A 14,965-nucleotide genomic window follows, 5' to 3' on the forward strand; every position below is an offset into this window, starting at 1 on the left:
GGTGGAGCTCTAAAAGAAGCTTCTCTTGGCTGGGCGGAGCAGTGGGCGTGGCTCGGAGGCGCCTGTGGGCGTGGCCCTCCGGCCACTCGGATGACTAGTGGGCGGTGCGTGCGCTTGGACACTTGCAGCCTTCCGCACGACCAGAGGGGGCGCTAGGGAGAGAAAGAGCGAGGCGTGGAACGGGGTGGAAAGAGGGCTTCCCCTCCCGGAAATGGGCGTGGCGCCCGCAGCCCGGAGGCCCTGGTTGGGCGCGGCGCGGCGCGGGGGCGGGTCTTCGGGCGGTGCGGGGGAGGAGGCGGCAGCCCGCGCCCCTCCCCCGCGCGGCGCTTAGTGCCAGGCGGGAGGCGGCAGCGGTTGGATCTTTCGCTGGGCTTTGCTGCGGGGACTTTGGCGGCGGCGGCGGAGGCGGCGGTGGCGGCGGAGCCTCAGGCACCTCGGTCCTGGTGAGCAGCGCGCGCCCGGCGGGGCGCTCGGGAGCGAGCCCGCGGGCGGACCTGTCCTCCCAGCATGTGCCGGCTCCGACTGACAGGAGCCGGTGTGGCGTGGGTGTGGTGGGCGCGCAACCGTGGGCTGGGGGCCCACCCTGGCCGTTGTGCAGGGCGTGGGGCCCGGGGCTGCTACCGAGGCTCGGGATCCAGGGGGAAGGAGGGGAGTTGGGGCCAGAATCGCTTGGCCTGGGGAGGATGAACCGAGGTCCTGTGGGGAGGAGGCAGCCCAGGGCAAGGGAGGCTTTTAGGGGTCCGGAACCTCCGTGGCCGGGTGAGAAACCGCGGGCCGAATGCAGACGCGGCTGCCCGAGGAAGGTTTTTCGGGGCCAGGGACCCGTCTGCTTGGGTGGGGTAGTAGGTGGGGAGGGGCATCTCGAGGGTAGGGCTCAGAGCCTGGGGGCGCCAGCCCGGAGGGCGGGGCTAGAGTCGCTCTAGAGAGCGAGTGGCTGGGGGTGGCCAAGGGCCGGGCTCACGTGGGGTCGGGGCGAACTGGCCGGGCGTGGGAGGGGCGCGGCCGTCCGTCTGGCCTGGGGGTTTTCTGGCTTTGGGTGAGAGGCCGGCCCTGGGCTCCGAAGATCTAGGTTGGGGGTCGGAAGGGCGGGGCACCGCTAGAGCTGGAGTAGTGTGGGTGGGGGCGGCTTGGAAGAGGATGAGCCCCGCGGTGGGAGCTGAGGGCTGGGACTGGCGGGGGGTTGGGAGAGAAAGAACGAAGCCGGAACCCCGCAGGGTCGGGGGCCTGGAGCGTCAGAGTGAACTGGGTGATTCAGAGATGTGCTTCCCTAATAGCGGAGCCCCTGGCGAGGAACGCAGTAAAAAGGAGCGAGGTGCAGGTGGGGCTCTGTTGCGCCCAAATGACTGAGGATGAGGTCAGATGTTGAGGATGGAAATATAGGAACCAAGCTCTCCCGCCTGTACACACAGGCGAGCACACACTAGCTCTCGGTCTCTCGTTTGATATGAATGTGTTGGGGGAAGTGGCAGGCTGCAGGGGGAGCCGAGAAGAAAGGGGCTTCCTCTTGGAGGGAAGCGCTGGCCCTGCCGTCCTTTTTTGGGAGTGTTCAAAGGGTTTTGATGGCTGGAAAAGGAAACGTAGGCTTTTACTGCATCATGGTTTAGAATCACATTCTATATTTGGCCTTACTGTAGGCTGCCCTTATTTTGTGGTGTTTGAAGACCTTGCTCTACATGTTGCAAACGTGGGATTCAGTGTGAGAAGCAAATTGCAAGTTGTTGATCTCCCCCAGGGTAGCAAGATACAAAGCTTTTCTTTCCTGTAAGACATTTAAACAGAATAGAATATAGTGCCTGTTTTTAAACTGATGCTGGGTGGTGAATGTATTTACTTTTGGAAATAATTATCACAAAATATTAGGCCCTCTTACCTGAGTTTTCCTGCCTGGGATTACATTCTAAAAAAGCACTTGTACGGTTCTTAGTCACTCTATATAATAGTGCATTTCATTGTCTTTATCTGGCAGAACTCTCTCCTGACACCAGGGCCTGCTAGAATAGACAAAAACATGATTAAGTATAAGCAGTTGCTTTGTACCGTCTGTTCAGTTGTGAAGGCAAATGGAAATGTTTATATTATTTCCTGCATTCCCTGTAAAACTGATGAAATGGGAAAAAATTATTTTGGACTTGATTATATTACAGAGAGCTACTATAAGGAAACTGAATTATTTTTTATTTTTTATTTTTATTGGCTTGGAGATACATTTTGGAGTCTCAATGTTTGGATTTGAAGCCTAATAGAAACCGTTGGATCTGAAAGGTTGCATAAGTAAATAGATGGAAAAAAGAGAAATAAAACTGGAATTGTGTTGTATATTAGGTCTGGAAGTACAGTGCTTTGTGGTAGGTGATAGTCATGTGAGACTGAGGATTGAACAAACATTGGTATAAAGGTCAGGTACACAACTTTTTGACAATTACAGAGTGTGCCTTGTCCGTGTTTGTGGAAGGTACATTAAAGCTTGATGAATTTTAATAGACATATACTAATGAGGTAGCAGTGCACACAGGATTGAATTTTTCATGACCGTTTGTTACTTTGCCTGCACGTTGTGCTAATTTAGCGTGTATGTCCATTACTTTATATATAGTTTAGGATTAGATTCAGGGTTGACAAATAGCATTTTTTATATACACTGCTGGATTTTTATTTAAGTTTCATGCTTAATGCATCTGTCACTTTTGGGATCCATTCCAACCATGAGGAGAGTCACTCTAATGCCTATGAAATGAAATGTTTAAATGTTCAAAGGGATGAATGATCAGTTCTTATTACATAACTGGGAATGTGGAGACTCAGTTCTTTATGATAGCAACTCATTTCTCAATACTTTGAATGTCACAAATTGGTTCTTTAGAAACAGACATTATTAACTGGGCTGTTTTACCCTTTGACTTCTTTTTCAGAGGTGGAACAGTAGTAAATTGGGTGCCATTTCCATATTCAGGGTACAAATCCATGTTTGTTTTCCATTTGACAACTTCCCTGTGTCCTATTCCTGAGTTATGAAAGCTCTTTTCTGATGCTTGTGAGTATGTCTTTTTAAACTTAAGATGCCTTTTCTGTATTAAAACACAAATCCTCATGAATATTTCAGTATGACCTAGTACCTAGAATGTTAAGTAATAGAATCTCTCTGGGTTTTCATTGCCCTAGTTCAGATCCTTTAAAATGAGTGAACAAGATTCTTCACTCCTTTTTGGGAGCTTATTTTGTATTTCAGTAGTGCATAATGGAATCTTTTTTATTTTATAAACACTTTACTGAGATGTAATTCATAAACCATGTAATTCACCCATCCAAATTGTATAATTCAGTGGTTTTTACTATAGTCAGAGTTGTGCAGTCATTTTTAGAACGTTTTCACCAGCTCAAAAAGAAACCCCATACCCATTTAGCGGTCCCCCCTTCCCTGCCCCAGGCAACAACTAATCTACTCTTCTTTTTATGAATTTGTCTATTTTGGACATTTCGTTTAAGTGGGATCATACAATGTGTGGTCTTTTGTATCTGTCTTTTATTAAAAAGCATAATATTTTCAAGGTTTATCTGTATTGTAGCATGTGTTGGTACTTTGTTCTTTTTTAATGGTTGAATAATATTCTGTTGCATGGATATGGCATGTTTTGTTCATCCAGTCATCAGTTGAGAGACATTTGGGTGTTTCCCCTTTTTGGCTATTATGAATAGTGCTGCTATGAACATTCATGTACAAGTTTATCTGTGGACATATGTTTTCATTTCTTTTTTGAAATTGCTGGGTCATATTGGTTACTCCATGTTTGACTATTAGAGGAACTGCCAGACTTTTCCAGAGCAGCTGCACCATTTTACAGTCCCACCAATAGTATGTAAATATTTCAATTTCTCTACATTATTGTCAACACTTGTTACTCTATGGCTTTCTGATTCTAGCCATCTTAGTGGGTGTGAAGTGCTATCTCCTTGTGGCTTTGATTTGCATTTCCCTGATGGCTAATGTCCATTTGCAAAAATTTTCTCCAATTCTTTGAGTTGTCTTTTCACTTTATTGATGGTGTCTTTTGAGGCACAAAAGTTTTAAATTGTGGTGAAGTCTAATTTATGCATAATAGAGTCAGAATTGATAATAATAGAGTTAAAATTATTTAAATCTTAAGTCACATCATCATTAATATTTTGGTTATATAAATCAAAAGCCAAATGTGAAAGGGACAGTAATAGATTGGAAATAGTTCTAGATCAAAAAGGTTCACCTGTCGTATATGGTTGAAGTTCAGACTTCTTACTGTGGTTGTGAATCAAGGCGAACTGGGCCTGAACTTGCTCTTACTGTCTGAAAGGCGCCTTCCTATGGAAGGCAGCATGTGAGAGAGAAATTCCCATGGAAGTCATACTGAGATTCTTTTACTCACAGCTAGGTCTTCACTGCCTACTTGATATTTGCTGAGTGAAGGATTATTGAAGTTAGTTGGAAAGATCTCTAAGCGCGTTTCTCTGATTATTATTTACAGCTTTGTTGCCTGTGTTAAAATAACATGAAGTACAGGGGTAAGTTCCCTCTGCTTTTCTGTTCCCCCGCCCCAACCCAGCTCTTAGCAAATAAATTGCACAGATATAAAATTGTTTGCAACATTTTCCGGAGGGCAGAGCATTCTCATCCAGGTTCTTTCCCCCTAATGAACACTGATGAACTGGCACACAGCCTTCTCAGTAGGGCAGATGGCCAGGGAACACATTTAGTTTGGTAGGACTTAGCCACACCAAATGCAACAGGCCCGCCCTGATGGTATGAGTCAGTCAATGCTGAAACTACCCCTGTGTGTGCCTGATAATGGGGATAAACTGGGTTTTACACTTTCTTCCTTTTCATTCTTTTGTTCATGCTCCTATTTCTCTGAGAGCATCTGACTCCCAAGAGTAGTCTTTATATTTTGTGTTATGTTCATTTATAATACTTTTACAAATAGTATCTTCCTGAGAGGAGAAACCAAGTGGTCACTGGGGGGTACATTTTCCTTTTTTGTGTTCATTGAAGTGGTTGGGTTGTAGTAACGTAATAAGAGAAGAAGAAAAATAAATTTCACATTTCTTCTTTTGTCTCAGGCTTAGCAAGCTCTCCATACTTTCTTTACGTAGCTTCTTGAGAGAGTTTTGTACTTAGAGAACGTGAGGCAATTCAGGGTGCAGGCCTTTAGAGCCAGGGTTCGCGCTTGGGTCCACTTCTTAACATCTGTGACTGGCAATTTGCTCACCTCCCTGAGCCTCAGTTTCCTCTTCTGTAGGATGGAGATGTTAATGGTACCTTTCTGGGTTATTGATCGACACAATAAATTTACATTCCCTCTGTCTTCATTCTTAAATGTCTGCTCATGAGTGGAACTGGGAAGAATCAAATAGAGTAAGTTTTAATACATTTTATTTCTGATGTTATGCTATTAATGTATGGATTCCCCACCCACCTCAGCATTTTAGACTTTGAATCAAAGTTGAATTACTGAAGAGGAAGAAAAATGTCTAATCTGCAGAAAGGAAGGTTGTGTTAAAAATGAGGCAGTTTTTTGCCCTCTGAATTGGAAATGTCCACTGAGACAAGCTTTTCTTATTCAAGGCCTTAGGCTTGTATTTGATGTCTTAAGTCTTTCCGTTTTAAGGAAGAAGGTTTAGTTCCTCTAAAAGATCGATCTTTTTAGGGTTTGGAAGGAGATTGCACTGTGGCGTGAGACATAGTCATCTGGTTAGGATGTGAATGGCAGCATTGTGGTAAAGTGTAGCATTCTACGTGGGAAAAAAGAACAAAGCCTCTGTAATTTCATGGGTCGTTAAATTAGGCCTGTCATTTGAATCTAACATTAATAACAAAAAACAGTTCCTCCTGTTTGTCACAGTAAAGAGAAGTTGCATCATATTAATGTAAAGATCAGAGTGGCAGAGAGAAACTGGAATGTAAATGGAAGTAGGAAGGCTTATATTTTGTATGTCCGAAGGCAGTAATTTCACATTGCACATTTCACCCCCTTTGGTCATGCAATTAGCCACATTTCTTTTTTAAAGTTATGAATAATGGATCATATGTAGCCCTAATATCTCACCACCTTTTAAAGAATATATCATTTTTAGGTGGGTTTGGGAGATCATTTCTCAGGTCCAGTGGTCCTCATTCCTGAGTGCCCATGAGGGTCAGCTGCAGATCTTTATAAATACAGCTGCCTGGGCTTGAGCTCCCTGGTGACTCTGAAACACAGCTGAAGCGGAAAGAACCTAACTGGTCTATTCCTCATGGAACCTGAGAGACTTGCCCAAGATCAGGAACTTTAACTGTCCCTTCCCTCCTCCCCCACTTCCCTTCCACCTCCTTTTATTTGTGGTGTGAATTCATTTTCATAGTTGGTAGATTTATAGTAGAGTGTGAAAACATTTTTTTTAACATGGTGTGAACCTGGCATGCTTTCCCTTTTTAGTCCTTGACCCAGTGTAACGGTTCCCTCTTGACCTTCCACCATGGGCTTTTGCCAGATCTACAAACTGAGCCTGTTCACAGAGTTTATCTTTTCTTTTCATCATCACAGGTAGTAGTACAGTGTTTGTGGGTTTTTTCCTCACATCTTTGGATTGTACATGTATTAAACTATGAAGCTTGGTCCAGATTTTCAGGGTTGTTTAGATACATTTTGGGGAAGCTTGAAAATACACAGAATCTCTTAAATAGCCCTTTGGTAGACTTGATTTCCTAGTTTTAATGCTAAGTTCCTTGACAGTGTCTTATCAGTCCCTTTTTAATTCCTCAGTCTTACAGTCTGACCACTAGTATAAGCAGTGGTTGGAAGAATTTATCTCAAATGTTTCAAAGACCAATTAATACTGCAAAGGTGCCCTTGCAATTGTGTCTTGCCACAATAGTCTGCACCATTAAGGCCATATGTTTATGAAAATGCCAGGTTTGACAGGAGCAGTATGCATCCAGTACTGGAACTACACAGATTGTAAGTGGAATAAAAACCCCTTGGAATTAGCAGAAGTAGATCATTGCTTCACAGTGTGGACATTCTGTCTCTGGGGAACTCAGACTGGGAATCTGGTCACATGGCAGTTTGGTGTAAGAGCCTTTTTTTACCCATTGTGGAATCAGATGTGTGTCCCCATGTTCTGATAACTGCTAAGGTCTTCATCCTGGAAGAAGAAAACTAGGTTTTCGGTTTCATAAAAGGCCATAAAAACGCATGTGGGAAAGGAAGTGTTGGGAAAGTGAAGCCTTTGGGGGGTATATTTTTCACACTTGACATTGTAGGGGTTCTTGACAAATTTCACAAGCACCTCCTCCTTAGGAGAAATGTTTAATCTCCATTATTTGCTTACTTCACATGAAAGATACTTAAATTCCTTTTCATAATGGTCAAGCATTCTTTTCTCGTTAAAGATTCTAATTCCTTTCATTCTTAAGAACTTAAAGAATTGAGTCTGATTTTGTTAATATAAAAACTCAAATGCTGCCTGAGTGGTGACTGAGAAACACATATAAACTTGAGCTATCATCTCCGTTAAGCAGGAGGATTTATTAGGAACTAGTCACTTTACAAGCTAGATGGTAAATTAATTTTGTGGTTAGTAGTGTCTTTAGCTTAACATTGTCATCCTAATTTTTCTTGGCAAGCAAGAGAGAGGCCAGAGCCAATGAGTGCTGTCCACAACTCTTTGGGGTGATATTTAATAAGATGCCTGACAATCTGTTTTAGAAATACAGTAATCGTCCTTTAGGCTCTTATTATGTGAGCCACTATTGCTTTACAGTGCAACTATAGGAAGAGATATTGGAAGTCTTTTTTTTTTTTTTTAACCTAAGACTTGCAGGTTTTTTGTAGTGTAAACATATCTTGCATGCACTGGGCTGAATTACACTTCTTAAGTGGAACAAATAATGCATCTTATCTGCAAAGCATAGCTGTGAACCATCTGATTCTCTAAAAGTGAATGGTTCAGAGCTCAGATGCGATTTCTGTTTTGGAGGCAGCATGTACATTCAGTCCTCAACCCAGAATTGGTTTGTGTTCCAAAGTCTAACTCAGTTATTTGGAACTCAGATGGCATTTTTTTGTAGATTCAGTATTATAAGTGATGGGTAAGTTCCCAGCCAGACTGAAGAAATCTGTTTAATTCACAGTACAGCTTTTTAAACTGTTAATAGTGGTACTGGAATTCTGGATCTTGGGTGCTGTGAGTCATGTGGAACGGAAGTCAGGAACTGTTGTCTGCCTGCCAGGTGCCTGTCTATGCAGGTTGTATGGCATCCAGTGACCTCATGGCATAGCAGCCCTCCAAATTCTTCATTCTCCTTCTCTTGTGGTTTGAAGCTTCTACTACCCTGAGTAAGCTGATCTCCTTTAAGGTAGTAGCAAAGCAGATGGTTCAGATTCAGTTCTACTGATGTGTTGCTAGATGGCCACCGTTTCTACTAAATTACCACTATTATTCAGTGCTTGGATGTCTATAGGCTTTATTTGTATTATCTAATCTCATTTATATCCCTGAACCTTTTCAGAGGTACAGTATTAATATTTTTTAAAAGGAGATTCCCTTATTGATAAACAGATCATCTCAGTAAAATTTTGGTGTTCAGTCAGTGTCAAGGTTTCAAAGGAAAAGTTGAGCAAAAGTCTGTGGGATCAGGCAGGGTCCATACACAGGCTGCACTGCAATCAGGAAGAGGCCCTGCCTGCTTTTGAAAAGAGTCTTCCTGTTACCGCTGAAACAGTGAGTCTGCTGTTTTTTCCAAAATACTCATGATCTTTCTCTTTCCATGTGGGAACCATGGCTTGAAAGGGTCTTCGGTTTTAGCAGTGCCTGATTTTGGTAACCTTGAGAAGTGCATCAAGCAGGGTAATGGTTGAAAGTTTGGACAGCTTGTGCTGGCCAGTGAGGGGCTGATATCTATCTATATTTTTTGTTCTCTTACAAACTCTAACCAAAAAGCCCCTTCTTTCCTCAAAGAATGAGAAATAATTGACCTCTTCTTTTTGTTTTTGGTTCTTTGAAGGGTTTGGATTGTCTGGTTTCCAAGAACTTCTCCTTCAAACATAGTGTGATGTTAAGTGTTATAGGGATTCAGGACTTGATTTCTCTGGTGCAATTAAAAATAAAGTCTGACAAAGTGTCAGTGGCAAGCTTAATGTGTTGTACTTTTAAAATGTTTGAAAATAGTTTTTAAAATCTGTTACAAGCTTCCTTTAGCCCTCGTGTACAGATCTGATGCTGAGTTCTGCAGGGTGCTGGAGAGCCAGTGTCTGTGGGCCCTGCCTGAGAGTGTGCGAAATAGCACTGGGCTCATCTGGAACAGGTGTAATTGGGGAAAATAGTGTAAGACGGGTAGGGGAGGAGGCCCAGATTGTGGAAAGTCATGATAATAGAATATACATTTATACAATGCATTTGAATAAAACGTAAATATAGTTTAGATACGGAATTATAAAGGTAGATGAAAATGTAATTTGTGGGCATCACTATTGTTAGTGATTTCTATGCTAATACTAATAACGTTTTGGGCTACATGACTAAAAATTTAAGAATAAATACAAGTATGGAATTATATTTCAGTTTGTGAAAATGAACACTAGTACCATCGTATTTCACATCCCTTGAAGGCAGAGGCTGTCATACATTTTTGGTGCCTCCATTTGCCAGCACATGGCCTAGCACATGGTAGGTGCTCAATAAATGTTAGTTGAATAATTGAATTTCAGTTTTGATACAGTTATGATAGGGTTGTCTCATTCTTCCCATTTTCCTAGAAGATGAATAAAGAGGAAGTTTTCTGTGGTGTGGAAGGGCTGCTAATTGTAAGCGTTTGCTTAATTATCTTACAATAAGCTAACCTTATACTTTTCATTATAAATAAATGTTAGTAAAGTGTGCGTGTGTATACATACACACAAATTTATTCATTGAAACACATTTTATTTTGCAAAGCAAACTTTGGACTTCTGGTTATTTAAAGCATGAATTATAATGAAAAAGGGAGATATTACATATTGTTACTTCATTGCAAATTTACTTAACTGACTTCTTGAATAAATTGGAAATACTGGTAGTATGGGGTTCTTAGGGCTTGGTTTTGTAGGGTAGTTAGCAGCTTTGCCTTGAGAAAGATGCAGCAGAGGAACCTCCTAGTGGGGGCACGCTTTCATTCTGAGAGTGTTGGTCAAAACAGATATGGGAAGAACCATAATTTGCATCAAGATGAGAATTTAAATGTAAGATAACCATGGAAAAAAAACTTTCTTTTTGTTTTTCTGTTCTCCAGTTTTTTTCCCTTAATGCACTGACTGACTGTAAAGTGTCCACAGTGGACCCCGAGGGGCTTCCAGGCCCAGACCCAGAGGAACCACAAGGCAGGTCTCAGGTCATTTTAGTGGCTCCTGGAACCAGGATATACTGTTTGGATTCATTTGACTTAGGAAATAGGAAATTGACAGGAACTGAGTATGTGAATATAGGGCAAATGGTGCATCATTTCAACTGTTGAATCATTTAGGAGTTTGTGCAATACTAGAATTTGCAAAACTGTAGGCTTTAGTTTATATTGTATTGATGATATGTGATAACAGAAAATAATAGTTTTGTAATTGTGATAAGTGATCACAAGAAAAGAATTGTGTTGTACTTGCATTTGTGTGTGTGTGTGTGTGTGTGTATTTCTGGCATTTCTTAGAGATCACCACAAACCGTTAAGTGTAGGGTTTCTTGTTATTGGGGGGGCTGTTGTATAAAGGTCATTTTTAAGGAGTATTAGGGATGGGAAGCCTCCCACTCCCCATTCTTCCTGCTATAGCTTTCTACTCACAAAACAAGGATTCTTCCTGTTTCATTTGAGGCATATAGAATTTTTCTTTTAGTAATATTGTGCAATCCAATTAATTTAACATAAAGAATTAAGGGCTATGATTTTCTTTTCAAATATTCATACAGTTTGGAAGAAAACTGGATTTGGGATGTTTTCCTCCTAAAAGTGGGCCTTATTTGTTTGTGTACAGTTCCCTGGAGGTATTTCCATTTTATTGGTGAAATAAGATGTGTAGTGTTCTCCTCCTAAAGAACCAAGACCTTAGGAGGGTATTGGAGTGGTGGTAAAGTATTCATTTGGTAGTAACTACCTACATTTTCACCAATGAAATTACATTCTTACAGTTTCTTGTACTCTGTTGTAGGTACTGATATTCCGTAGGGTTTTTATGTTTGTTTTTTAACCCCCTTTAGAAGAGAGGTTTGCTGACAAGGAAATGATTTTTAATTTTACTAAAAAAGGGTTAGATAAAAATATTTGTTCTAAGGTGTAGTAAGAGTTTAAGAGGTGTACTTTTGCATTTCTATATAATGTCTGAAAATTCTGGAAACGGAGATTTTTATTCTAAACTGTTACTTTCATTTTCAAACAGCATGCTCAGTATGTTTATTTTCAAGGTCTAGGTACCTCCCTGGGCAAATACCTCATTTTTAAAGGTGCAATCCAGTCATTAATCTGAAAAGGTACAATAAGTAATTTAAATATTTTCCCTAGGATTTTCCTCTTTTCAGACACCCTACTTGTAAAGAGAAGGCTCTATGGCGCTACTACCATAAGGTAGTTCTTGCCCTGGCCTTTGACTCCCTCCCTCTGTGTACTTTTGCATCCAGCATGAGTCACAGCAGCACATTAGTGTGTGTGTGTTTGATAGCGGTGTGTCTCCTCCAGCAGACTGGGAGCTCCGTGAGGGCTGGGGCCAGGGCCCCGTGCTCATCATTGTGTTTGCGACATCTAGCATGATGCCAGGTTCATGGTCAAAGCTCAGTAAGTACTCGTGGAATAAATGACTAGTGAATGGCTGGGATTAAAGACCTGGTGAGTATTCACAGTTGAATGTATGTGTTAACTCTATAACCCTGTGGGTGCTAGTAACTAATTCAGTTCTTAATGAATTGTGTGTGTTTTCTCCGGGAGAATGTGGACTGGATCCCAGTGAAAGAAGCATTCCACATAGGTTTGTAAGCTTTAGATTATAATAGGACCCTTGAAATAATTTACTTTAGTTCTCCCATTTTATAGATGAGAAACCAACATCATAGGACCAAAATGACTTACTGTTTAGGTGACTGTGTCAGGATAAACTTGTGTCTTGCATCCAAGCCAGAGTTTTTCCTACTTTACCTCACTGTTCTGTTGAAACATTGTCAAGAGTATTTTAATTTAGTAACTGCTTACCAGGGTATAGGGTATTGAAAAGGGAAGACTGAAACTCTTCAGTAGAAGGTGATTATTTTGTTCTTTGACATTGCCAGTTTTGCCTGTGACTTAACTTATGAAGATCTTCATAAAAATGCCTTAAAAAAGATCTGGGAGTCCAGTAATTTCATTTCCTGGTATAAGTATATTACTAAGGAATTACTAAAATTTTATTCCAAGAGAAACTTCATCTGACTAAGCAGTGGAAACAGCCTTAGTAAGTTTGGACACATACACAGTATACTTTTTACCAGTTGTTGATAAGAAAAGTAGGTCATCAGTATAGAAAATATTTTGAAACACATTTGTCATTAACTTTTAAGTGAGATTGCTGTGTCTGTCATGTCTGTAAAAGTTCTGCAGTTGGTATGAGGGCTCTTGGGACTAATTTGGCTCTTTGAAGAGAGAGGCAGAGTTCAGCTTTTCAGCCTGCTCTCCTGGGGTGCACTTCAGGGAGATGCCTGCAGCCCCAGAGGGTTTTATTAGTGTTCTTTGGGTAGGTAGAGCCTGCCCCTCTCACTGTGACAGAGGTTTCTTCAGCAGTCCTTTTTCAAAGCTCCAGGGATGGGAGAGGTGGTTGTGTTTATAAAGATGCTGGTGATAAGCAGAAAATGGGGAGATATTAGGGATTGTAAACATGTCATCTCTGCACATTATCTTGGGAAAAACCTGCTCTTATTTTGATAGTGTAATGAAAGATACATATTTCTGTTACTGAAGAGTTAGAGATGACCCCTAACACCTTCTAATTTCACGTTTTAGTAACTGCAAAATTTCTATAATGTCTTTTGGTTATATTTTAAGTGAGTTACAGGCCCTATTATGGCATCTTTTAGTTGACAAAGGGTCTCTAATACAACTCTGTGAGAAAGTTAATTTGAGGGTTTTAATTTTTTTTGTATTTAGAATCTTTATATGTCACTCTTTTGCTGTTCATATCATTCCCATTTAATTTCTTTTAAAAACATTTTCACTTTATTGAGGTATAATTGACATATAAAATTTATAAGATATTTAAAGCATACTTCATGGTGATTTGATTTCTGTATATAGCACATTTCACTTCTTGTCAGACTTTGTTTTTAGCAGTTATTTTCATAGCTTCACATTCTCCTCCAGGTCCTCAGCAAATGTTTATGGGTAGTCTCCAACCTCTCTTTGTAACAAATTCCTAAATGGGTACAAAATTGTAAAATGTGTAAAGTACAAGTTCCCCTGTTAGAAAGCTTTAAAAAGTATAAGCCTTACCTTTTCAGAAATTGCCCTTGATGTGTAGATCCCCAGCTTTCCATGCATGGTCTGTCATGGTTGTTCTGGAGAGTGGAGCACATGGTCCACTGGAGTTAGTCTAAAGGGTTTTCAGTCAGAAGTAAAGCTTTGCTTCCTTTGGCATACCGAATGCTCTCTGCTGTTTGTCTCAGTATATTTGAGTGCTTAGAGCCAGTGTCTGTATGTTATGAAATGGGAACAAAGTGCAATTTCATATTTAAAAGTTGCACAAACAGGCCAGGTGGAGCTGTTGGCTGTTGAGGCAGCACCCCCATGAAAGAACTGAGTGGCATTATTGGCTGATGTGGGGAAGCCACATTGTATGTGTGATGGGGAATTTATCATTGAAAAAGTATGAAAGTTCAGAGGGTAGAAAGTTGAACTTGCCTTTGTGGTTCGAGGTCTTTGTGTCTTTCTCAGAAGTCCCTTATCTTTGGGCGAATCACATAATGTTTCTGGGCTGAAAATGAAGGGCCTGGAATAGATGAGCTTTGGAACTCTTTCCACTCCAGGCTTCTTTAAAGACAGAGCCTAGATGCTTCTTGGTAGATCTGACTTTTGTTTTTTGTCTTTTCATTTTTATTTCTGTTCTTAACATGTAAAAACTAAAATGATAATCAAGGAAGGGATTAAAGATGGAGGCATGAGAGGTGAGACACAAACCTCCTCCCAAAACCACATATAATATGAAAATATAGCAAATACATCAAGTCCTGAAAGAGCAACAGGAAAGAAGGCTGCAGCAGACTGTCTACACCTGGGGAAACCAGCAGACCTCAAGGAAAAGGGTAAAGTACCAAAGCCATGATCCAGAGGGACCCAAGCCCTTCCCCTACCCCAGCTCACTGGAGGGAGGAAGAGAAACAGAGCAGGGAGGGAGGGGAGGCCTAGGAGATCATGGACCCAAGCCCTTTCCCTACCCCAGCTCACTGGAGGGAGGAAGAGAAACAGAGCAGGGAGGGAGGGGAGGCCTAGGACTGCTGAGCAACCAGACCTGGAGATTGGCTCTGGGAGCATGAACCTAAATTACACGGTGCTCTGGAGATTAGTGGGGTTGGGAAACTAAGACAGGTGGACTTCCTGGAGAGACTGAGATTCCAGCTGCTTGTGGAAAACAGGGATCCACATTGGGCTGCTCTGGGCCAATAGAAAGGCGGGCAGTCTGAGAGACTTCCTAACAGCAAGAGGGCAGCTAAAGGGGCAAGGACTGTACAGACCTTGCTGCTCAGGAGAAGGGACAGGTAAACAAAATTGTCTGGGTGCACTCTGCTCAGCAGGTTGGGAACTTTCAATAGCTTCAGGCACTCCATTCCCCCAGGCTGTCAACACAGTTGTGAGGCCCCCCCATCACAATGTGCAGCCTCCTGTGCCTTCCTCCCAGCCAGCACCAGCTCACAAACCGCCTGTCCCAGCCATTGTGCCAGGCCAGCCAGAGAGCAGCCCCGCCTACAGCAGCTACAAGTG

At 41.9% G+C, this 14,965-nt stretch overlaps 1 protein-coding gene across 1 annotated transcript in view; it reads left to right on the forward strand.

Annotated features, from left to right (window-relative positions):
* The first annotated feature begins 286 nt into the window (after nt 1-286).
* CORO1C (coronin 1C) overlaps nt 287-14,965 on the forward strand; it is an 87,491-nt gene continuing 72,812 nt past the window's right edge. Inside the window, exon 1 of the mRNA XM_036903980.2 lies at nt 287-443. The gene's annotated coding sequence lies outside the window, so the exon portion shown is untranslated. The remainder of the gene's footprint in view (nt 444-14,965) is intronic.

Source organism: Manis pentadactyla, chromosome 14 (genome assembly GCF_030020395.1).
Source record: "Manis pentadactyla isolate mManPen7 chromosome 14, mManPen7.hap1, whole genome shotgun sequence".
Lineage (NCBI taxonomy): Eukaryota > Metazoa > Chordata > Mammalia > Pholidota > Manidae > Manis > Manis pentadactyla.